General features: G+C 44.5%; 1 protein-coding gene across 1 annotated transcript in view; it reads right to left on the bottom strand.

Moving 5' to 3' along the window:
- Positions 1–25,308, bottom strand: part of LOC144820363 (polypeptide N-acetylgalactosaminyltransferase-like 6) — an 859,921-nt gene that overhangs the window by 31,046 nt on the left and 803,567 nt on the right. The gene's annotated exons all lie outside the window — the stretch shown is intronic.

Here is a 25,308-nt window from a genome sequence, read left to right as displayed (position 1 = left end):
TCTCAATTGGCTCCCAATAGAGGGAAGATCCACTTACAAGATTTCATGTGCACTCACAAAGCTCTTCACCAAAACACCCCCTCTTACCTTTCTGACAACCTACAAAAAGCAGGGTGCTCCAGGTTCCTGAGGAGCACTAACTCCCTTGTCCTAATCCCTCCTAGACTTAAATGTAAAAAGACCCAATCTCGTGCATTCTCTGGTAATGCTCCCACAATTTGGAACTCTCTCCCCAAGGATCTTCGCTGCAACCCCTCTTCAAAAAAAGACTCACAGTACTTCTTCTCAACAAATATTGGGGTACCTAATGTCACTGAATCTGACTCTGTTCACTCTTTTCTTCCTGTTCTCTCCTCAACCCACCCCCTCTCCCACTTTTCTTTTTTTCTATTCCCCTCTCTACACTCCCATCTATCGCTTATATTTCAACATTCCTCGTCCCCTTAATGATCTCTCTGTTTCTTTGCCTCCATCTCTCATTTGATTGCTATTTCCTATCCTATGTTAGTAAACTGCACATTGGTTATTCTGTCTTGACATGTTTACCTACCTTGTAAAGAGCGCTGATACTCTTGACTCCAGTAGTGCTATATAAAACCTTTTAAATTAAATTAAATTAAAAAAATTAAACCATCTCTCCCCATTGGTTTATGATGAATTGTACATGTCATTGCATAGAGTCTACTGTTTCCTCCATGCATTTTCTACACTGCTGTCAATTTGCAATTCGTGTATATGTGGGAATATTTGGTGTGTTAAAATCTTTGATTTCATAAAGCCCAAGGCATGTTGTTTCCTGCTCACTTTTGTCCAGAAAAATCATTGGTTGTGGTATGTGCGATATAAAGCTATAAGGCATGGTCTAAACAAAACTTTGTTCCCCTGAACCTGTCAATCCTTTGTTTCTCAAACTGATTTAACATTGACAGTGTCCCTCCAAAGTTAGACCCTGGTGTGTGCAGCTGTGAGAGAAAAGAAACAGAAAAAATCAGCTTGGTGTTTGTTATCATTTTTTCTTTGGAGGTGATGGTGCAAGCTTATATTAATAAGGCACTGGGCCTAATGTAGAAAACCAGAAAAATAAGCAAATTTCTGTGCAAATATCTTTGAACTACCCCGTGGTGGTGTAGGGCAATGTTCTCATTATATGTAATTAAAGACAGCATGTGGAGTACTTGCTTTATGCAAGAAATGGTGACAATAATGTTGAAAATAAAACATTTCATCATAGGTTGTCAAGCCTTCATGCAGTTCATCAGAAGAAAAACAGTCCACTGGTCAAGATCTTCTAGCATTCCTCTGGCCTAATGGCTGGTGCGGTCAATCTCAAATCTGGAGAACTGGGTTCGAGCATTGGCAATGGACCTCAACGTCCTGTGATTCTGGGCAAATCACTAAATCTCCACGTCAATAATAAATGTGTCCTTGGGTAACATAACTGGTGCTCATGTAAAGCGCTCTGATACCAAATACCATTGGGCCAAGTTTGCGCTATATAAAGCAGGTTGTGTAGAACTGGAAGATGACTTGATCTGTGGTGCATTAATGTAAACAGCATTCGTGCTGGGATTCCAAATTAGAATCATTGTTTCAGTTCAATTCGATTATATTGTAGTTGTTGATCTAGCAGAAAGAAGTGATACTTCATTGTTAGTTACTGCTATCCCCGCTGGGAAAAGGAGGTTTCATGAGGGAGTTAATCTTCCATTGGAACTTCCTGCATGGTAGTGAGAGGAGGCATGTAAGTAATCCAGGAGCCCACGCAGCCTACTGTTGAGCAATGGTCACATAGTATGGTTTGATCAAATCAATGGAGACAAATCTCTCAGCTGGCAAGAGGTGGAACAAGTTCTGGTACCTTCAACAGCCAGAACAGGCACAGACGTTCTGAAGGATGGCCCACATTTTTTTTGTCCACTATTTTTTTTCCTGAACAGATCCCCAACCTTTGGGATCCAAGCAAGAGCTGTGTGAACTTCCTTCCCTACACCAGTGGTGGTGCGTTTTACTTGGATGTTGCCTTGTTTGTCCTGGAAACCATTCAGTTCCTGTAAAACTGCCAAAAGTTTGATTGAATCAATTGGTATTTCCGCCACCACTGTGCTGGCACTGTCTAGGTCTTGGGCCCGCATGGTAACCCCAAACTGGATATCGTACGGCGTCCAACCACCCAGAGATTTTCTAGGCAGATTTTTCAACGCCCTCTGGGCCCCATATAGGTGATGGACCCAACTGTGACCTGACCCCATACTCTTGCTGTTAAAAAGTTCTTAAGGTCCCGTTTTTTTTTATCCATGACCGAATTTCCCTCAGGATGGTATGGGAAGGAATATCTCAGGGTCACAGACACGCTTCCCATGGTATCTTTGTTAGCCCTGGAAGCAAACACCAGACCATGGTCGGAATGAATTATGCCAACTGCATTTGTCTCATTGTAGCCTTGCTGATCTTCTATTACAGTTCGGGTGTCAACCAACTGCTGTGGCCAGACCCATAACATAACATGTGCATTTGTAGAGTTACATTTACCCAAGTGTATCTTGGCGCTGAATAAGAGATTTGTATTGCTACCCAACTCAATAGTACTCATTTTATCAACCTCAGAAGGATGAAAGTCTGAGAGGACATGGCGAGATTTGAAACTGTGACCATGGGGTCAAACACTAGCCCCTAAAGGGGATGCATTAGTCCAATAAATGACCAGATCCATAGGAATTGAGATTAGGAATCCACGGCCACCAAGATGTACTTGTAAGTTCCATCCGATATTAATGGGCCACAGTGATCCAAATAAACATAAGCGAAAGGCTTGTTAGAAATGAGTAAAGGTGCCCCTGGTGGACTTGCTGTGGTGGAACACTTCATCTGCTGGCAGGTGTCACATTTAGGGATAAAGCCTTTGATCTGTTTTAGAGTCCTAGCCACCAGTAATGTTGCTGCAATAGTAAAATCGTAGCAGCCAACCCTGCGTGTGCAGATGGAAGACCCTCACATGCAGCTAGAATTACACCTAACCTGACGTCTGAATTTTATATCTACTTTATTAACAAGGGGCTGGAAATAAACACCACAAAAACCAAATTTATGGTCTTTAATCCAGCCAAGACAACACACTCTAATCCCAGCCTAAATGGCATGGTTCTGGAAAGGGTCTCTGTATTTGACTACCTAGGTGGAACCATGACTGAGAATATGGAGTGGGGACCATAAATTGTCAAAGCCAAGCTCAAATTAGCCCAGACTACGGGATGAATTGCAAAATTACTGAGAGATTCTTCCTTTAAACCTCCTGGCCCTATCCTAGAGATATAAAAGGTGCAGGCCAGGAACTCATCAATGTATGGGGCCGAACTCTGGGGTCACTGTTCTTGTAGCCAATTGAGCAAAGTTGAGAATAGCTTTTTAAGACAGACTCTGGGTCTCCCCTCTAGTACACCTTTAATTCAGCTGAGACTCGACTTGGGTATTAAGCCAATAGGAGATGAGGTTGCATTAAGACCCCAGAGTTGGAAGCATACCGGTTAGAAACAAAAGAGCTTTTGGGCTTCCGGGGTGCAGACAAAAAGATCCCTTGGTTTGTGTACCTAAAGGAAGAGTGCAGCAGGATAGGTAACCCTAGTCTCTGGAGCGACCCCGAGGAAGCATGATTGGCAACCTTGCGTGTGGAACTGGTGAAAACCTAGAGATTATATAAATTGGCAGTTATTTGTTGGAACCCAGGCATGGGCCATCTCACAGCAGATTTTCTTAAACACAAAGATAAATACAAATTTGAGCCTTTCCTGGACGATATCTTGCCTCCTCTAGCTAGGAAATTATATCTACAGTTTGGATTCGGCACCCTTCCCCTCCAAACCTTTACTGCTAGTTGTTCTAGCCCTGCCTCGCGAGGGTGCCCCATCTGTAGACCCCAAGAGGAGACAGAGCTTCATAATTAATTTTTTGACCAAGGATACAAACTTGCTAGGCAATGTTGGCTCAAACAGTTGTGTGGGTTGTGTGGGAATCTGGGGTTTGTGTATGGTCAGGAGGCATTCAGAGTGTTAAAATCTAATACCTCTAAGCCCATTGTATTTGGAGTCTCTTGTTTCCTAAGCTCACTGTGGCATAGGCGCTGAATTCTTAAAAAAAATACTAACCCTGATGAAAACTTAGGAATTGCCTCCCTCCTCTCGCCTCAGACTGTTACTGATTCTAATACTTACTAACCATGTGATACATGTTGTAAGACTATATAATTATTTTTTATATAAAAAGTGAGTAGTAATGATCAATTAGATTGTAATTTGGAATATCAATGTCAAACAGGCCAATGCTCCACATAATTATCTGGTACTGGGTGGCTTCTTTTTATAATAATTTGTTAACCTTTTTATTATTAGGTGTTATTTATTGTATTGTATACATATTTTTAAGGCCTATGGACTGAACTAAAGGTCATAACAAGCAGTTGCTCCAGTCAAGGCTGCACCAATGTAATGTTCCATTTTTTGTGTTTTCTTATTCAATATGTATGAATTGTATTAGGTATCTTTTATGGTTTTTCTAAACCGAAATAAAGATTACTGAATCCAATCTATATTACTCAATCCCTTACTCCAGGAATGTGAGTAGACTGTACATTTTGTACATCTAGCTTGTAGGAGTACTTGAGTGGAAAGCCTTTCGGTAAATGGGTGCCATTGCTTGCAGCATTGACAGCAGTCAATATGTCTCTGTCGATTCCCGTACTTAAACGAGCAATGGCAGTGACTGCAGCAGTTTGCCCATTTGCGTTTGTGGCTTCATCAACCATGGTATTTACTAGAAAGTGTGCGTGAACACATTGGTGACTCATGGTATGTCTTACATGAGTACATGAAAAGCGCTCTTTCAGCTTAGCCACCTGATCCCAAAGCATCTTATGCTTAATTGTGCACCCTTTCAAATCTCTAAATCTATTCTGGCTCCAGTAGTGTAGTCATTTATAGGAGTGGATTCACTAATATGAATCGCACACTTTCAGTGTGGGCAATTCAGGATTTGTATTCTCTTTTGCCAGTATTAGAGCCCTAGGTTCAGCCAACTTAGCAGTCACTAAGTGACTGCGTATAGGTCTTTTCAAGATGAAATTCTCCCTTCTGTATGCACCTGTTAAAAATGGGGGCGGGGTTCTAGTTGGCAACGGTTTGTACCTCTGCCCAAGTAGGGACACTTGCTTCTAGTCAGGATAAGGGAGTTACGCACTAATGTCCACATGCATCAAGCGTTTTTGCATTCGCAAACGGTGCGAATCGCAAAATTCGGCCGTTTGCAAATGCAAAAACCTTTTTTGGGATGCATCAATTTTTTTTTCTTCGCAATTTCAGAAATCACAATTTTTTGCGATTTCTTAAATGCTATGCATGATTTTTGTTAAATTGCGAATTCTCAATTAGGAAGGGGAAAATTACCATGAAGTAAACCTTCATGGTAATTTGCGAAAAGTTTTAAAAATGCACAAAAGTTCATTTTTGAAACTTATATTTTACACACACACATGCCCTTGGGACATGTGTGTGAGTAAAATGTACTTACGTGACATTTCAGGGGTGCAGCCTTGAAATTGCATTCTCATTTTGCGATTCCTTAATTGCGAATTCGAAAAATGAGAATGCCTTCCCATTGATTCCTATGGGCCTCTAGGCCATAGGATTCCTTAATTGCGATTCGCAATTAAGGAATTGCAAATAAGAAAATTAAGGAATCGCAAAAACTTTTGCGATTTCTTGATGCATTGAATTTTGCAATTCGTAAATTGCGATTCCTTAATTTTCACAATTTAGGAATCGCAAATTCCTACAATGATGCATGTGGGTGCTTGACAACCTCTGCTCACCTACTTAGTAGCTTGGCACTAACAGACAGGTTTATCTCAGAGGCAGTGTGTAATGCATTTGTGCACCCATACAGTAATATACTGAAAAAACTACAAATGGACAACACACCTGTTTAGAAAAATAAGCAATTTTTATCTAAACCAAAGAAGACTAACATGACAAAAATCCAACATACAGTTATCAAGAGATGACTTTTAAAAGGTAAAAATAGTTCTCTCCACAGCAAACTACAGATGCGGCACTTTCAACACCAAGTACTGTGGATGCGTAAAAATCATAAGCAAAAATAGCTGCAAGGAAGGTGATGCATCGGTGCCTTATGCACAGGGAAAGTGACATGTTGGTTCCTGGCTCCTGGGGACGTAATGAGTTGGTTCCTTACTGACACACAGGGGAGGTGATGCGTCAGTTCCCTACTGAAGGGGAGGTGATGAATCTGTTTCTTCCTATTCAGGGAGGTAATGTGTTGGTTTCTTACTGCAGCCTGGCATTGCTGTTGACTTGGCGCCCCGGTGCAAGGCGTGAGCATTCGGGGGGTGCTGGCTCTCGATGCACCTGCAGCAACGGTGCTGCATCAGTCTCTCAGCCACAGTCCCAAGATGCGTTGCATCCTGGCCTGCACTGCATGGCCTGCATCAAAACCGGTGTGGTAATCTCGGTGATCAGTTTACGAGACGCGGCATTCAGCAGTTTCTCCAGCTGCATGCCGGTGCTGTGCAGGTTTCTTCAGTGGCACAGCGGCGATGCGTGGGAATTCTTCCCACACAGCAGTGTTGCATCGGGAACAGGTGCGGATGCATTGCGATTCTTCAGTTGCTTCAAGTTCTCGTTCACCTCCCATCAGCAGGAACAACCTCCAGAGCCCCAACACAGGAACAGGCACCTCTTAGCAGGTCATAACTCCCAGGAACAGAGTTCAGGGGAGCTGGTGGTGAAGTCTTTTGTCCCTGAGATCAGAACCGGAGGCAAGCTCTACTTGAAACCCTTCGAGATCTTCTTCAAGCAGGTTACACATGGTGGAATCAGCCTTTGCAAGCCCACCCCAGACAGCACAAAGCAAAGGAGCAGTACTTCTCCTTCAGCTTTCCCAGCTCTTCACCTTGGCAGAGGTTCCTCCTGAGTCCAGAAGTATTCTAAACTCCTGGGGCCTGGGCCCCAATATTTGGACACAATTTCTCTTTGTTCTCTTGTGGCAAAGAGGCTCTGTGCTCAGTCCAAACCAGTTCTGTCCTCCCTGACCAGCTTCCTGCCAGAAGGGGAAGGCAGCATTGCCAAGGCAGACCAGAGCCTTTTCAGGTACAGGGAAGTCTCCTCCCACCACTCTAGATGCAGCCCAGGCATATTCAGCCCAGCCCTAACTCATCCAATAAAGGCAGGACACACGTCAACCCCCCAGTGGCTGTCTGAAGAGAATGCACATCCCCAGCCCTTGTCACTCTAAAGCCAGAAAGTCAATCCACAAACCAGCAGAGGCACACAGGTCGGCTAAGCAAGAAAATACTAACTTTATAAAAGTGGTATTTTCAAACACACAATATAAAAATGTTACTAAACAATGAAGATTTATATTCTGCGTTCAGGCATGCTCAAGTCCACCTTTTTACCTTGTCCTAGTGGGAAGTTATACATATAAGATGTTATAAATAAACCCCCAGTCTATCCTATGGGACAGATGGCCTTTCCATAGTGAAAAATGATATACACTGTATTTCACTATCAGGACATGCGACACACACACCAGTACCTGTTCTACCTTTCACATACACTGGACCCAGCCCACTGGGATACACTGGGCCTACCTTAGGGGTGACTAACATGTAATAAAGGGAAGGTTAGGGCCTGGCAAGTGGGTGTACTTGCCAAGTCAACATGGCAGTAGAGACCGAGCACAGAAACTGAAGTGGCAGGTGTGAGACCCTTTTGAAAGACTGCTTGTTTGAGTGACACAATCAGTCCTGCAGGCTCACTAGCAGCATTTGACTTACAGGCCCTGGGCACACACTGGGCACTGTACTAGGGACTTAAGAATATGTCACACAAGCCTATCATGGAAACACCAATCCACATGCACAATTTCCATAGAGGGCACTTGTACCTTGGCACTGGTCGGCAGTGGAAAAGTGCCCAAAGCATCGATACCATCAAAAGCGAAATCCAGTACACAGCTAAAATACAGAAGACAGAGGCAGAAAGACAGCGGAAACCATGCTAAGGATGCCAGGTCTAACAGCACCCCTTCACAAAAGCACATGTTGATGCTTGGCAGACTGGTCAGAACCATTAGTATATATGATGTAATTGCACTGATTTAGAGGTATGACTTTGTTAGGCAGCGGATATTCATGTTTTTATTGAAGAAGACTTGTGATTGTAGTGTAGAGTCAAATCTGTAGTCTACACCTGTAGCAGTGAGTGAGTTTGCTTTTGCATTCAGAACACCTGCTCTTGTGAGGGCCTCTAAGGTCAGCACCCAGGTCACTATAATTATTCGTTTATCCTAAGCCAGTGCTGTCCGCCTCACCATAGCAGTGATTGCCACAGTTAGTATTTTTTCTTTTGGAGCAAAACACTTTTCAGCGTTAGGGTATAAATACAATTTATATGAAATTGGTACAGTACTAACTTCATTGAATGTATTGCTGATATACCCTGATGCCCCCGCAATTACACAGATCACCAGGTGAATTGGATTTACATGACTGTGCAAGTGTTTTGATACAAGCACGCCAGCTTGCACTGAATGCAAACGTTTTGTGTGTTCCAGTTTCCCATGTGTGCTTGAAAAGTCTGGATTTGTGAGGTCATAGAACAGTTTATCCCATTCTGCATAATCTGGAATGTAAGTTCTGCCAAAACTTAGGCATCCCAATATGAATTGTAACCTCTTCAATGTAGTTGGTGCCATCTAGAGGTGTGCAGTTCTCCAAGAAATGTTGCAAGGCTTTTGCCTTCACTTGACAGCTTGTATCCCAGAAACAGTACATTGAGATTAGAAATCTTTGATTTCTTAAAATGTAATTGTCAGCCCATGTGAGCCTAACCCAGCCACAAGACAATCATTGTTATCCAAACAAATACTTGTTACAATAATGTGGAACCTGACATCCTTGGCATGGCTTTCCCCCAACATTTTACCTTCAAGCGTCCATTTTTTTCTGACTTTCTGCTGGCCTTATGATTCTGCACACTTTAACACTGCCAACCAGTGTTTAAGTGACTGTGCTCTTTCCCTAAAACATGGCAAGATTAGCTTACAACCAAGGCCTCTAAATCAAATGCTACTAGTGGGCCTGCGATACAAAAGGGGATAATGGACGGAGCGTTTGAGCAAATCAAACACTCACCCCCAGTCAACTGATCTGGGTTTAATCCATCACCATTCTTTAGCCCACTCAGCCACCCCATTTCAGACATGGCTATATGCAAATCAGTCTGACCCTGTGCCTCATGGGAACAGTCCAGCCCGAACTGCCAAGCCATGTCTTCCATGGACCGGAAACAAGCATCCTGGGACCGGTTTCGGATTCATAATCCTCATCAGCCAGGCTATCTTGAATCCAGTGGCCAAGTGAGCAAGGGACTCACGTCTGAGCATACCCTGCCACACTTAGGGCGAACAAAGCGATACAAAAGGGGATGATGGACGGAGCGTTTGAGCAAATCAAAAACTCACCCCCAGTCAACTGATCTGGGTTTAATCCATCACCATTCTTTAGCCCGCTCAGCCACCCCATTTCAGACATGGCTATATGCAAATCAGTCTGACCCTGTGCCTCATGGGAACAGTCCAGCCCGAACTGCCAAGCCCTGTCTTCCATGGACTGGAAACAATCATCCTGGGACCGGTTTCGGATTCATAATCCTCATCAGCCAGGCTATCTTGAATCCAGTGGCCAGTGGCCGCCATAAGTGTGGCAGGGTATGCTCAGACGTGAGTCCCTTGCTCACTTTGCCACTGGATTCAAGCAAGCCGGGCTGAAGACGGCTGGAATGCCAGAAACCGGTCCTCGGAAGCTTGTTTCAGGTCCAGGGAAGACATGGCTTGGCAGTTCGGGCTGGACTGTTCCCATGAGGCACAGGGTCAGACTGATTTGCATATAGCCATGTCTGAACTGGAGTGGCAGAGTGGGCTAAAGAACGGTGATGGATTAAACCCAGATCTTTTGACTGGGTGTGAGTGTTTGATTGATTCAGATGCTCCGTCCATCACCATCCCCTTTTGTACTGCTTTTGGCCACCATAAGTGTGGCAGGGTAGCTCAGACGTGAGTCCCTTGCTCACTTTGCCACTGGATTCAAGCAAGCCGGGCTGAAGACGGCTGGAATGCCAGAAACCAGTCCTCGGCAGCTTGTTTCCGGTCCAGGGAAGACATGGCTTGGCAGTTCGGGCTGGACTGTTCCCATGAGGCACAGGGTCAGACTGATTTGCATATAGCCATGTCTGAACTGGGGTGGCAGAGTGGGCTAAAGAACGGTGATGGATTAAACCCAGATCTTTTGACTGGTTGTGAGTGTTTGATTGATTCAGATGCTCCGTCCATCACTACCCCCTTTTTTTACCGCTTTTGGCTGCCTCAAGTGTGGCAGGGTATGCTCAGACGTGAGTCCCTTGCTCACTTTGCCACTGGATTCAAGCAAGCCGGGCTGAAGACAGCTGGAATGCCAGAAACCGGTCCTCGGAAGCTTGTTTTCGGTCCAGGGAAGACATGGCTTGGCAGTTTGGGCTGGACTGTTCCCATGAGGCACAGGGTCAGACTGATTTGCATATAGCCATGTCTGAACTGGGGTGGCAGAGTGGGCCAAAGAACGGTGATGGATTAAACCCAGATCTTTTGACTGGGTGTGAGTGTTTGATTGAATTAGATGCTCCGTCCATCACCACCCCCTTTTGTACCGCTTTTGGCCACCATAAGTGTGGCAGGGTATGCTCAGATGTGAGTCCCTTGCTCACTTTGCCACTGGATTCAAGCAAGCCGGGCTGAAGACGGCTGGAATGCCAGAAACCGGTCCTCGGAAGCTTGTTTACGGTCCAGGGAAGACATGGCTTGGCAGTTCGGGCTGGACTGTTCCCATGAGGCACAGGGTCAGACTGATTTGCATATAGCCATGTCTGAACTGGGGTGGCAGAGTGGGCTAAAGAACGGTGATGGAATAAACCCAGATCTTTTGACTGGGTGTGAGTGTTTGATTGATTCAGATGCTCCGTCCATCACCACCCCTTTTTGTACCGCTTTTGGCCGCCATAAGTGTGGCAGGGTATGCTCAGACGTGAGTCCCTTGCTCACTTTGCCACTGGATTCAAGCAAGCCGGGCTGAAGACGGCTGGAATGCCAGAAATCGGTCCTCGGAAGCTTCTTTCCGGTCCAGGGAAGACATGGCTTGGCAGTTTGGGCTGGACTGTTCCCATGAGGCACAGGGTCAGACTGATTTGCATATAGCCATGTCTGAACTGGGGTGGCAGAGTGGGCTAAAGAACGGTTATGGATTAAACCCAGATCTTTTGACTGGGTGTGAGTGTTTGATTGATTCAGATGCTCCGTCCATCAGCACCCCCTTTTCTACCGCTTTTGGCCGCCATAAGTGTGGCAGGGTATGCTCAGACGTGAGTCCCTTGCTCACTTTGCCACTAGATTCAAGCAAGACGGGCTGAACATGGCTGGAATGCCAGAAACCGGTCCTCGGACGTTTGTTTCCGGTCCAGGGAAGACATGGCTTGGCAGTTCGGGCTGGACTGTTCCCATGAGGCACAGGGTCAGACTGATTTGCATATAGCCATGTCTGAACTGGGGTGGCAGAGTGGGCTAAAGAACGGTGATGGATTAAACCCAGATCTTTTGACTGGGTGTGAGTGTTTGATTGATTCAGATGCTCCGTCCATCACCACCCCCTTTTGTACCGCTTTTGGCCGCCATAAGTGTGGCAGGGTATGCTCAGACGTGGGTCCCTTGCTCACTTTGCCACTGGATTCAAGCAAGCCGGGCTGAAGACGGCTGGAATGCCAGAAACCGGTCCTCGGAAGCTTGTTTCCGGTCCAGGGAAGACATGGCTGGGCAGTTTGGGCTGGACTGGTTCCATGAGGCACAGGGTCAGACTGATTTGCATATAGCCATGTCTGAACTGGGGTGGCAGAGTGGGCTAAAGAACGGTGATGGATTAAACCCAGATCTTTTGACTGGGTGTGAGTGTTTGATTGATTCAGATGCTCTGTCCATCACCACCCCCTTTTGTACCACTAGTGGGCCTGCAGCATTCATTGTGCCACCCACTTCAGTAGTCTTCTAAACATGTCTTAGGCCTGTCATTGTAGCCTGTATGCAGTTTTAAATCACCGTATTTACCTGGCAAAATAAACCTTTCCCAGGTCTAAACCTTCATTTTCAATACGTATGTCACCCTTATGGTGGGCCATAAACAACCCAGAGGGTAAGGTGCGGTGTCTTTAAAATGTTGGACATGAACATTTAAAGTTGACATGTCCTGGTAGTGAAAAACTCTATTCCAGGCTCTAGTCTCTATCTGTCCTTTGGGATACCTACTCCTTGCATGCTGTGCCTCAATAGTTAGCTAGAATTGGACAGCAGCGTGGTCAGACCACAAAAGTCATAACATGCCTGTAAACGACTGACTTGGATGGTTAGAAAAAATACCATCCAGGGTACGTCCTGCTACTTGAGTCGGTCTCCTAACATGTTGCTTAAGATCGGCAATATCCATCAAGTCCATTGCTGTGTCAGGATCAGTGGAGAGCGCTAAATAAAAGTTAAAATCTCCCAAAATAGTATAAGTGTTGCAACAAAGACCCTCTTCCATCAAATTACCCAGAGGAACAGAAAACGAGTTTCTAGCTCCTGGTGGCCTGTACAGTAAAATACCTTTAAAGGCTGAAATTAAAAGACAAAGCCTCACAGGTTGTAGTTGAGATGGGCAGAATACAGCTTTAATAGAGCTATGGTAAATTACTGCCAATCAACCCACTTTCTTAACCAGCCTATTTAATGCATGGCAGAGAAACCCAGATGGGGTAGATTTCACTAAATCTGGACCGGAAGCCTTGTCTGGCTATGCTTCTGTAATGAAAGCCATCTTTATTTTATTTTCCTCAATGAGCCTTGCACACTCCATACTATGTTTAACCAAGGATCTGGCATTCACCAGGATACATGTTAAAACTTGTGTACCATGCCCAGCTACAACTGTCCTTTTATCACCAATGGACCTAATGGACTGATATCTGATAACGGGAAGGGTTGTATTACAATTAGGACAGGCCCCTGGGGGAGCTAACGGCATTGAGTCAAACGAAAAACATATACAATTCAAAGCCTTATCCACCCTGTTCAGTCGTTCCAACAGGGTATTATTGGAGTATGCATGAATGAGGGACTTACCGGGCAACAAACTACCAGGTGTGACTTAGAAGTATTAAAAATAAAAGTTTGGGACAAGCAAATGGTTTATTTTGCCATGTTGAAATTGCAGTGTAAAGATGCACTTCAGCCTGCAGTGGCAGGCTTGAGACATGTTTCATAGTACATTTTTTGTGAATTGCTTAATGTGTGTTGCTGTCCACTAGTAGCATTTCATTTACATGCTCTGGGTACAGGTACTACCATTTACTACAGATGTGCAAGTAAATTAAATGTGCCACTTAGTTCTAGGCTACTTTTACCATGTTTTAAGGAGAGGGCACATGCACGTTAGCACTGGTTAGCAGGGAAAAAGTGCACAGAGTCCTAAATGTCAACAAAAATGATTTTGGCAAAGGAAGACAAAAAACTGGGCTGACCCTACATAATGTGCCAGGACCAGTGCAGAGATACTAATGGGAGGAGGTCCAGCCCATCAGATCAGGTTTTCCTGCAAGTCTCAACAGCAGGTGCAGTCCATCTGTTCTACCACAGGTTCAGAATGAGTTCTGACGAGGGTGCCTGGTGTGCCAAATTTATGTTTGGCACTTGCTAGTGGGAGTAAAAGGGGTTAATGAGGTAAACAGTTCTCGGGACATTCATAACCATTTTTGCAGCAGTTCCTGTTTGCCCTACTGTAATTACTCTCACAGTGCACCTCATTCCCAAAATACTCAATGTGTGAACATTTTCTCACTTGTCCAGAGTCAGTACGCCCACCCTGAGGTGTAGCTAGAAAAATGAGCAGTTCCCTCCTCTGTGGTCACTCAAAACTGTTTCTGGGGGTAGCTCCCCTCCCACGAAGTCTGGTGCCACCCTAGCTGGGAGAATACATGTGTGCCTTCTCCAGGGCTCATTTTATACTTGCTTATGAAATACCAGGCACCTTTACAAGTTAAAGAAGTTCCTGGGTCTACGCTAACTAGTCTTCCTGCAAGGGGAAGAAAAGCATCTCCCCACAACCAGGACATTGCTTCTGCTCTGGGAACAAAATGCAAATTATTCTCCATGATCTTCCGCCAGGGAAAAGTTAACTTCCCAAAGTTACTTTTCTTCATTTCTTTTAAAACAATGAATTGGGCATCTCATAAATATTTAAAATAGCCAATCTGGTTCCAAGACTGAAGTAGCAGAAGTACCATTTAAAACTGAAATCATTATAGGATGGCCACAGCCTTTCACAGTGAAAATAGCTTTTGGCACCTTGTCAATATAGCGACCTAGTAATATTGCATTTCTACAGGTTCCACTTTTAAATACCCGGCACCCTGCCTCGCGGGTTACAACTGTGGCCTAACTACAGGTGACAGTAATATTTTCAAGGGGATTTTATTCCCTGTCAATAGACATTGGTTGACAGATGGTTGGGCTGCAGGTTTAAACTGCAGCAGTCAGGTGACATTGGTACCCCTAAAGCTATGTTTTCCTTGTTACACCAGTAGATTGCAGATTAGCTGCTGCAATACATAGGTAACATCTAACTTTCTGTGCTGTGGTGTGGTTTCTACACCATTTATGGTGGCCTTAGGTAAATATGTATATCAGCTTTTAGCCTATTTTACACGATTTAGAGGTCAGAGCACACTGGGCACTGGACAGCAGTGCCCTATTGTACAAAGTCTAAAAAACAGCAATGGAATCTGGAATAAGAATGGGGGTGACCAAATAAAAGGGTAATTTTCTCACACCAGTTATAATGAACCGGTATTCGCACATTCCAGAAGTACCAGCACCTGGGCAAATGGCTGATGGAGGTTTACTGATGTGGATGTCACATGGAGATAATAATGAGTGTCTAATAGTCTCAAAGCCCAAATATGTCAATAGTAATCAATTGTCTTTTTTGTTAGTTGATCATATATGTCCAAGTTAAATTAGGGCCCTCATTCTTGCAAAATGTGCTTTATAGAAATTGCTATTTTCTTTCTGTGCACAGCCTGGCTATTACCTTGGGTGCAATCGTTGGAGCAATTACACCCTCACTCATTGTTCAGCCAATTATAATTTCCAGAGAGTATTCTGACCTGTCCACAATGAAGTGTGTGTTACTTGCATTAAGTGGATGGGCAATATTATCTGTGTGCTTATGTTGTTCTGACTGCAGGACAGGAGGAAAAACCAGCGGGTGTGATTATTTGGGAAAAATCTTAATCGTGTCCCCTCAATGGAACCACTTTTCGATATTTTTTAAAGAAATGTGACCAAACTTAATTGTAAGCAGAGAACAAGATCATTATATCCTCCTAGCTCACCGATAAAGTTTAGAAAATACATTTACGCTTTTTAAGTCATTGCAGTTGCAAACTATTCCTCTCGTTATCAACACTAACATTCAATTTGGGGAATATGTGGTGGAAAATGTGATGACCAACCGAATTTGCTGGAAATAAAAGGAGGATTGCCAAGAAATGAATGAAACACCCTCTATTTCATGAAAAGCTGACATTTTTGCATTCTTTTTTATACCAGGATGAACACCATTTACTTGAGAAGTATATAGGTGTTTGTAATAATTAGGTCAGCATAGCGAGGCTTAAGTTAAAGACAAGGCTGCAGTCAGCTTGCATGCACATGCATTCAGAAAAAAATGGCACATTTATTTTAAAATTAACAATTATTTTCACATGCATGTTATTATGTGCTTTTCCATTTTAGAAAAGAAAGCAAAATAGAAGAGTTTTCGACAAGATAAAATAACAAGCATTTACAATGCAACGGTTTCGCCTTTGGAAAAGTTAGAGCTATTGGCAATGTAAATGACAATGCCATTTATTTATCTGTTTTCAAAACCAACACATAAATACAAATTTAGTCATTTACAATGCCAATAGCTCAAACTTTTCCAAAGGCTAAACCGTTGCATTGTAAATGCTTGTTTTAAATATGGTATAGTTATAAAAGCTCCTTCTGCAAAATTGTGTATAAATTGAGTACTTTTAAGGCAATAATAAAAGCGTCAAGATATCTCTGGTGATTAATCTTCCTGCTGGAGAGAGCTGATGTTTATAAGTAACAATAGTAATCTATCACAGTAAGCTATGAACTGTCAATAGCCGAACCACATGCTAAAGGTTAGAAAGTTATGTTTTTTTCACTCTTTCATTTTCCTAATATTGCTAAAACGGGTTTGTTTGGGTAGAAATAAATTTGTATTAGTAAATGTAACCCTAACCACTGTGTTACATGTTGAATCCTGTTTGTGCTTCTCTAGCAAAAGCACTCTTAAAAATGCCTAGACCTCGTAGTGTCCTTTGTCTTATGTAACATTTCCTATACAGTGGAGAAGTGTGGCTCAGGGGTTAGAGGCGGCAGACCAGGAAGCTGAGATCGGTCCTGGACCAGGGTTCAATTCCCCGCCTCGGCGTGTCTTGGGCTCAAAAATTCCACGGACTCGATAACTCTCGTTCCGGTGCCTACTCGACTCATGGGTTCACACTCTGCGACTCTGGGCAATAGCTTGCTTAATCTCCACTACGGCCCCTCGTGGTGGGATGCCTGGCTTTCACCTTGTGGATACCCTGCTGGGGTTATCTCACAGGGGAATACCAGGACGGGTTCCCAAGGCAAGCGCTTTGATGCCTTCGGGTGATACGTGCGCTATATAAATCGCAATACAATACACACACATACACTGACTTACACACGCATTATTCATTGTCTCTATGTGAGTTTGATGTAAAGTACTCCAACCCCATAATATGGTATGAGAGGCACTGTAAAACAAATTAAAGACTTGTGAGATAGGAGCTATGAAGAGATAGGAGGCACTGTTGCAAGGAGAAAGTGAGGGAACCATTAAAAGGTCCCAATAAAGATTGTTGTATCCTGGTGCATTATAAGGTCATCCATTACTATGCTTTAAAAGCTTTTACAATCAACTATATAATGAAAATGTGTTGTAGGAAGCACCATTTTTGCTATTTCCCCCAAATTTTCATGTAGGGAGAACACCCCCAAACCCTCCTTGTAGTGGTTGAGCTCCCTCATTGTGCTCGTTCTCGACGCAACGTACGGGGGCTGGTCTAACAAAATGTGCCAGGGCTACTTTGGGTTCCCATTTTGGTCCTGCTCACATGACAAACACAGCTTCTCCCCAAAATACCACTACACTAAAACAACTCCCACTCCCTGAAATGCAACCCTAGTCCTTGACATCTAACTACCCTGGACACACAGTTATGCTGAAACTCCTGTGCTCTTCCTAGTAACCCACTCCTCCCCAATTCCCCTTTGCTCTCTCTCACACCTATCCAATCTGGGATCCCTTTCCCCCTTTCAAAATAGCCCTGCCCTCTTAGCACTAAGCTCCTCTCTCAAGCTTCGCTCCCTCCCCTTTCACTCTCCTCTTCTACCCATCACACCTGCCTCCTGAGGTATATCCAGTCATGTACCAGCACCCTATTTGCTGGTGGTGATGGCGAAAGTTGTTGTGTGTGCCTGATGTGATTTTACAGCCTGACTGACGCGGAAAATAATACTCTACACAGAGCGGAATTCCACTTGAGTTCACAGGTGTGAATATCGATAAGATGTGCTTGATCAGGTTATTCCCGTTATTATAAGGGTCAGAGACAAACTCTGCCCTTCATTGAAGGCTGAGAGGCAGTGATCATTTGCCTTCTATTTAACCTCTACCGACAGCTTGGTTCCTGTCACTTTAAAGCTCAGATGCAGCTTTTCCAGTTACCTTTAAGACCTCTTTCAAATCAAACGATCGGGGTTTTTATGTTGCACTCAATTTGCGTTGCTCTCATTTATGATAGCGTTAGCATAATTTCCCGTTTCGTGAAAGATCAGCAATCGCATTTCTTATTTAAAGTTCGGAAATAGTCTTTTCTGTAACTTTTAGGATGAGGCGCACTTTTGCCTTCTGTTTTACGCCCCGACGTGGTCAGCCCCCACCGCCTCTATTTAAGGCCCGGAGACCTGCGAGCCTCCGTTATTTACAGCTCAGAAGCGGTCTTGCCCTGTCGCTTTAACGGTCCCAGACCGTCATTTCCACTTGTTTCCACGGCTCGGCGAGTCATTGCCCAGTCCCCGTAAAGCCCTGGGGTGCGCTTCCCAGGGATGTTGTATTGCTCCGGGACACGCTTTCTCCTGTCCCCACACGGCGGCGGGACATACCTCCTAGCACCCCGGGGGCGCCCGCGCGCCCCCCAAGCGCTCCCCTCGCCGCCAAAGTGTGCGCGGAGAGCAGGAAGCGGCGCCCGCGAGGACGGTGCGCAATGAATAATGAAGCGTGTCCCTGTGATTGACTTGAACGTTTCCTCGACGCCTCTGAGGGGAACTCAAGCACCCGCTCCCCCCTCCCGCCTTCCACCGCACCCTGATAATCCACCGGGCACCCGGAAGCCTGCACCCCTTCAGATAGCGCCCTTTCTGAGGAAAGCCCCAGCCCCGCGCACTGCGCGAGCCCAGGATGGAGCGACAGCCCTTCCATTGTCATCCCGGCATAATTCATGGCAGCTCCGGAGGTCTCGCGGCAGCGAGCTTTGATGAGCCGAGCCCGACACATTAAGAACCTGCTCAGATCGTCCATTTTTTTTCTCTCCGAGGGCAGCTCCTCTCCTCCAGCAGCGCGAGCCTGACCTTGAGCCGCCCAGAGCGCACTTGTTATCCGCCCTCCCGGCTCCCCAAATCAGCGGCACCCGGCCCCGGGCGGCGCTCCGTGCCTCAGGCTCAGCTCACCGGACTCCCTTCCGGCACCCCCAGCCCACACCCAGCGCGGCGTCCGCCCGGAGAGGGTCCTTACCTGCTCCCGAAACTCTTCCAAGTCTTCTTTCTTGGGGGAAAGTCTCCCGAGTCCCGGTGGACAGGCAGCACCCCGAGCCTCGCCAGCCCCCGCGCCGGCGTTTAGCACAAGTAATCAGCAATAAAATGACGCTCATCTGCACGGTAACCTTGTGGCGTATTTAATGTAAATAAGCCAGTTATGTTGCCAATCGCAGGCACACAAACACATAAAAGGTCCTCGGCTCTGCTTCCTCCACCCGCTCAACGCTGTATTTACAGACACACAAGGCATCGGATAATGTTAAAACAATGCCACTGCCAAATGATTATGAAAATATGATTTTAATTAATCACGTAGTAGGCAAGGAAATTAGCATACGGTAATTAAACTTAGAGAGAAAGGGAGAGAGAGAGGCAACGTCATCGAGTTGCTCTGCCTTAAAGGTTGGGGGTAAAACATACTCGAATTTGGGGTGGCGGGGGCGGTGAAGCGGGACACGAGCGCCCGAGAAATAACTTTTCATACGTCGGGGGAGCAACTTTGAAAAGATTTATGCCCCGAAGTTGGGTCCTTTGGAAACAATGTACATTGATGCTTAACGTGACTGGTTAATTACGTTTTTTTACGGAAAAATGCAATTATAAATTACGAGTCCCATAGTTGACAAAAGGACAGTGCATGAATGGATTCTTTGTTTGGGGGATTATATAATGTCCGGAGTCCAATTATGGGGTGAAAGGATTTTAGTAATAAAGAGAAAATGTATCAAAACACACAAACGAGCGGCGTCTCTAAAAGACAAGTCAGGTCCCGGGCCGCGCTGTGATTGGCTGACGTCACGGGGGTGTCCCGGGCCGGCAGCCTATCACAGCGCGGCCCGGGAATGACGTCACGGGGGTGTCCCGGGCCGGCAGCCAATGGCAGCGCGGCCCGGGACAAAGGGGCGGGGCTTAAAAAAAGCACCAGAAACGCCCCCGAATCGCGTTTTCGAGAGAAAACGCGATTGACAGCCTCTGCCTCCCAATGGCTAGCCTCCATTTATGGAGCTAGCCAATTGGAAACAGAGGCTGTCCTAACCTCACTATTAAAAACAACAGATTTCGATCTGGGAGGGGCTTCGCCCCTCGCCAGGTTACGAAACCTAAAAATGTAATAATATGCCTGGGATGTTCTTGACTCTATAACAATATCAATGTCTTTTGTTTGAGGCTCTTGCATGAGCAATTAATTTTTTTAAATGTTGTATTGTATTAATTTGTTATGAAATAAACATGAATCTCCTGTTGTTTTTATTCATATGTTGTTACATGGATTCTGCTGTTAAAGAAGAACTATGTCAAAATGCAGGGACCGAGTCCCTCTACAACATCATTAACTGTCGGCCCAATCTTGGCTAACTCCGAGTGCCTCACCTGAACTCCTAACCTTCCCAGAGTAACAGGTGATTTAAGCACCTCAGACATGGCCCACTAGACCCCAAGGGATCTGTGGAAACAGATGCGCCCTCTTCATTACTGACTTACTCATGCATGCATGTAGTATTCACTAGACATGAAGAAAGATCACATTGCATTTATTGAAACTATCGTAGTCTATTATGAAACAAATGTGTAAACACTACCATAATAGGAGATCTAAATATACATATGGATGACCAGAACCTCCTTAGCACTAAAAGGCTGCTGTCAGACATTGAGGCTCTCCAATTCTCCCAGTTGGTACTGGGTATCACACATTCCAAGGGACATATACTGGACATAGGGGCATATGTAGGTGATTTCCATTTTGCGATTCTCAAATAGTGATTTTTAAGGAATCGCTATTTGAGAATAGCAAAATGGAATGTAGGTAATAATTCGCAATTTTTTTGTGAAACTCTAACATTCCTTATTTGCGGTTAGCAAATTGCGAATCGCAATTAAGGAATGAGTGTCCCATTCATTCCTATGTGCCAAAAGGCCCATAGGAATGAATGGGGATACTATCTCAAATTGCGATTTTCTGTGAGAAAATCGCAATTTGAGAATCGCAATTCCAAAGGTGCCACGGTGTCCAAAGGACACCTGTTGCACCCCTGGAATGTGCCTGTAAGTACATGTGGCGCACAGACATGCCCTAAGGGCATGTCTGTGCGCCACTTGGCACTTTGAATTTTTTAAAAAATTTATTTTTAAAGGAAATCGCAAAATACCATCTACTTGAAGTAGGTGATATTTTGTGATTCCTTATGCCAAAATCGCAATTTTTAAGTCATCCCTACATAGCATTTAAGGAATGACAAAATTGTGATTCCTTACATGCTATTAGCAAAATAATGAATCGCAATTTTTGCGATTCCTTATTTTGCTAAGTGCCACCTACATACCAAAGGGGCGTTTGCGATTCACAAACGCCGAAATTCGGCGAATTTCGGCATTTGCAAATCGCAAATGCCTACCTACATATGCCCCATAGTCATTTCAAACGACTCCAACATCAAAGTCGGACCATCAATACCAGTCCCCTTGGTCAGACCACCACCACATTCCTTTTTACATAGGGAAGAAAGGCAGTGAGCAGCAGGGGGCTTCCCCCAAGGATGAGATAAAGAAAAGCTACTGGGCTAAGCTCAACACAGAGGCGTGGGGGAATACCCTAGTAGAAACAAATGCACTAAAGACCAAGATGCCAGTAAAAGTGGAGGAAGCATACTCAGCCTGGGAAACCTGGATTACCCAATCTTTAGACAAAGTAGTCCCCAAAGTCACCTACAAAGCTAAAGCCTGACCCAGGGTGGAGGGATGATTCAACCCCCGACTGATAGCATTTAAAGAAAATCTGCAAAAAAAGGGAAAGAGACTGGAGGAAAAACTACGAAACACAACTTAAAACCTCGTATAAATCAGCCATCAGAATCTACCACAAATGTATTAAAAAAACTCAGACAAAGAGGAGAAAATTAGCTTGGCCCAGAACTCCTCAAGGAAATTGTTTGTGGTAGTCAAGGCTTTAAACTCCCCAGCCCATGACCTTCACCCCACAGAGACCTCGGAAGGGAGGTGTAACGATATAGCCAACTACTTCCTCTCTAAAGTTACGAGCATTTACAGCTCCTTTTGGGTAGGTGGAGAAACTACCATAAGGATCAGGCGGTAGCTTTCCCATTAAACACTATCACCAACCTCCCCTTAGTGGAGTCAGAGGAGGTAGAATTATTGATGGCCAAAGTGAAGTCCGGTTCACCACTTGACCCAGCCCCGCCACACTTCCTTAAAACAGTCACACCCGCCATCCTTCCTTCTCTAATTAAGATCATGAATCAGTCTCTGGAGACGGGCATGGTCCCAGCAGCATGGAAACACGCTATAATTAAAAACCCCTGTTAAAAAAAAACAATTCCGATCCAGCACAACTAGGGAATTACTGCCCCATATTATTGCTGCCGTTTGTAGGCAAGCTCTTGGAAAAACATGTCAATAAATCTCTGGCTGAGTTCCTTGAAACAAATCACTATTTCCACCCCACCGAGATGGGATTCCGTGCCCAACATAACACTGAGTCTGCTCTCTTGACAGTGGTGGAGGAACTCAGAACGTCATTGGATCAGGGAAGCACAGCAGCCATGCTCCTCCTGGACCTGAGTGCGGCCTTGGACACAGTGGACCACCACACCTTGCGTAGCAGACTCTTGGCCATTGGGGTACAAGGCATATATGCTACAGTGGCTCACCTCATTCCTGGAGGGCAGAACATTCCAAGTCCAGGAAAACACCACTCTACCGAAAACAATGTCATTAAAGTGTGGGGTGCCATAGGTCTCCTTGTTGACCCCCACTCTGTTTAATGTGTATATGGAGCCACTGTCTCAGATTGCCCTCGGCTTTGATATCTCAATGACGTCCTATGCCACCTACCTGCAGCTGACGATCTCCTTAGACCCTAGAATGAACGAGGATTCCGATAGATTATCACCCTGCATGGAAAAAGTCACAGAATGGATGACTAAGAGCTGCTTAAAACTAAACTGGGAAAAAACTGAGCTAATGATTCTCGGGAAGAAGACAATCCCTAGGCCATCTATAAGCTGGCAAGACTGTCTAGGCAGTCCGCCTAAACCTAAAGACCACATTAAGAACTTAGGCTTCTGGCTAGAAAAGGACCTCTCAATGATGACCCAAGTTAAGAAAGTCGCTGGCACTTATTTTGGATTACTTGGAAGTCTCTGGAAAATCCTGGATCGAATCCCAAGACAGCTCAGGTTGACTGTAGTCCATGCTTTGGTTACATCATGCCTGGACTATGGAAACTCGCTATTTCTAAGTGCGCCGAAATATGTGACCAACAGACTTCAGGTGGTCCAGAATGTGACAGCCAAACGGCTGTGCAAGGCCCCAGCTTGGGAGTCCATCAAAAAGCATCTGAAAGGGCTACATTGGCTCCCAGTGGAGGCCAGAATCAAGTTTAAGGCATTATTCATAATGCACAGAGCTCTACACAACATAGGCCCTAGAAAAATCAGAAATCTGGTATTCCCATATGTCCCGAATAGGAACCTGAGAACGAGTGGGGAGAGACATCTTTAACCAACACCCACCAGTCAAGTGAGATGGGGAGAGATCCTATGCCCATCTTGCTCCTAAACTCTAGAACTCCCTACCGAGGGAATGTCGGACCCTGGACAAGGAACTAGGGCCCACATGCATCAATGTTCCCGTTTGCGAATTCTTAATTGCGAAAATTAAGGAATCGCAATTAAGAATTCGCAAACGGCTATGCATTAAGAAATCACAATTTTTTTTGCGATTTCTTAATTTTCCTTAATTGCGATTCACAATTTGCGAATCGCAATTAAGGAATCCCTTTCCATTGATTCCTATGGGCCTAGAGGCCCATAGGAATGAATGTGAAGGCATTCTCATTTTTTGCGATTCGCAATTAAGGAATCACAAAATGAGAATGCAATTTCAAGGGTGCAGGGGGGTGTCCAAAGGACCCCCCCCCTGCACCCCTGAAATGTACCTTTAAGTACATTTTTCACACACACATGTCCCAAGGGCATGTGTGTGTGTAAAATGAAATTTTCAAAAATGCACTTTTGTGCACTATTGAAAGTTTTCCTAAATTACCATGAAGGTTAACTTCATGTTAATTTAACACTACCTATTTGCGATTTCACAATTAAAAAAAAATCATGCATTGCATTTAAGAAATGGCAAAATTGTGATTTCTTAAATGCAATCGCAATTTAAGAAATCGCAAATAAATTGCGATTTCTTAAATTGCGAAAAAAGAAAAAAGCTTAATGCATCCCAAAAAAGGGATTTGCATTCGCAAACGGCCGAATTTTGCGATTCGCACCGTTTGCGAATGCAAAACCCCTTGATGCATGTGCCCATAGAATTCCGGAAATCAATAAAAACGTGGCTGTTTAAGCAGCATTTCTAATCTTCTCCCAGACTTTCTCAGCACCCTGTCTCTTCGCACAGGGAAGCCCTAGGGCAGATACGCACTCTACATATCTCATATAATAATGTGCTACGATCATTAGGCAGATGCAACTAAAATAAGTAATTAGCATTATGAACAGGGTGTAAAGGACAAACATCTCAAGCATGGCAAATTATATATCTGTCTAGGTCTACCCCTACTGTGTGAGTAGATGGATATAGTTGTGATCTCTGAGATTGGCCTAAGTCCTCATGCCTTGTTTATGTAGTTAGGTGGTCCGCATCTTTAGTGTAAGCTTAGTTTATGCAGGGCTGCATGTCAGGCACTGCTGTCTTTCCAAACCACCCCTCTCTGCCGGAATTCTCCTCTCTGAACACGGTTTAGATGATAAAAACTATCATGCTGGAGATGCAGCTGTACAACCGTGATATATATAAAATGTTAGAAGCATTTCCTGAATGAGCAAAGAAAACAGTATGCTATGTTGTTATGTATTCCAAGCAACTTTTTACAAAGCGTGTATAATAAATCCCAAGATGAGTCCGAGAGTAAAAAATAACATATACAGTGTATTATCATAAATGTGGCAAAAAAAGTGTTATGTGGCTATTCAGAGAGAGCAGAGGCAGCCTAAAATATCGAATGCGCACCACCAAGGGAGAACCACAGTGGGTCCAGAAGGGAAATCACTACAATTTTGTTTATTAATATTCTGTCAAGTAGGTGTTCCTAAATGTTTCTTACTTCATTTATCTTGTGAATTTGAGTAGTGATTGATTTCTTTGACATGTATCTTTGTTAATTCAACTGTATTATGTCATTTCACACCATTGTCGAGTGTGTGGTTTTTCTGCCTGAAACACTATAAAACATGCTCCACTTTG

The sequence above is a fragment of the Lissotriton helveticus genome, chromosome 2_1, assembly GCF_964261635.1.
Source record: "Lissotriton helveticus chromosome 2_1, aLisHel1.1, whole genome shotgun sequence".
Classification (NCBI taxonomy): domain Eukaryota; kingdom Metazoa; phylum Chordata; class Amphibia; order Caudata; family Salamandridae; genus Lissotriton; species Lissotriton helveticus.
The sequence above is the reverse complement of the archived record's forward strand: the minus strand, read 5'-3'. Positions and strand labels throughout refer to the sequence as shown.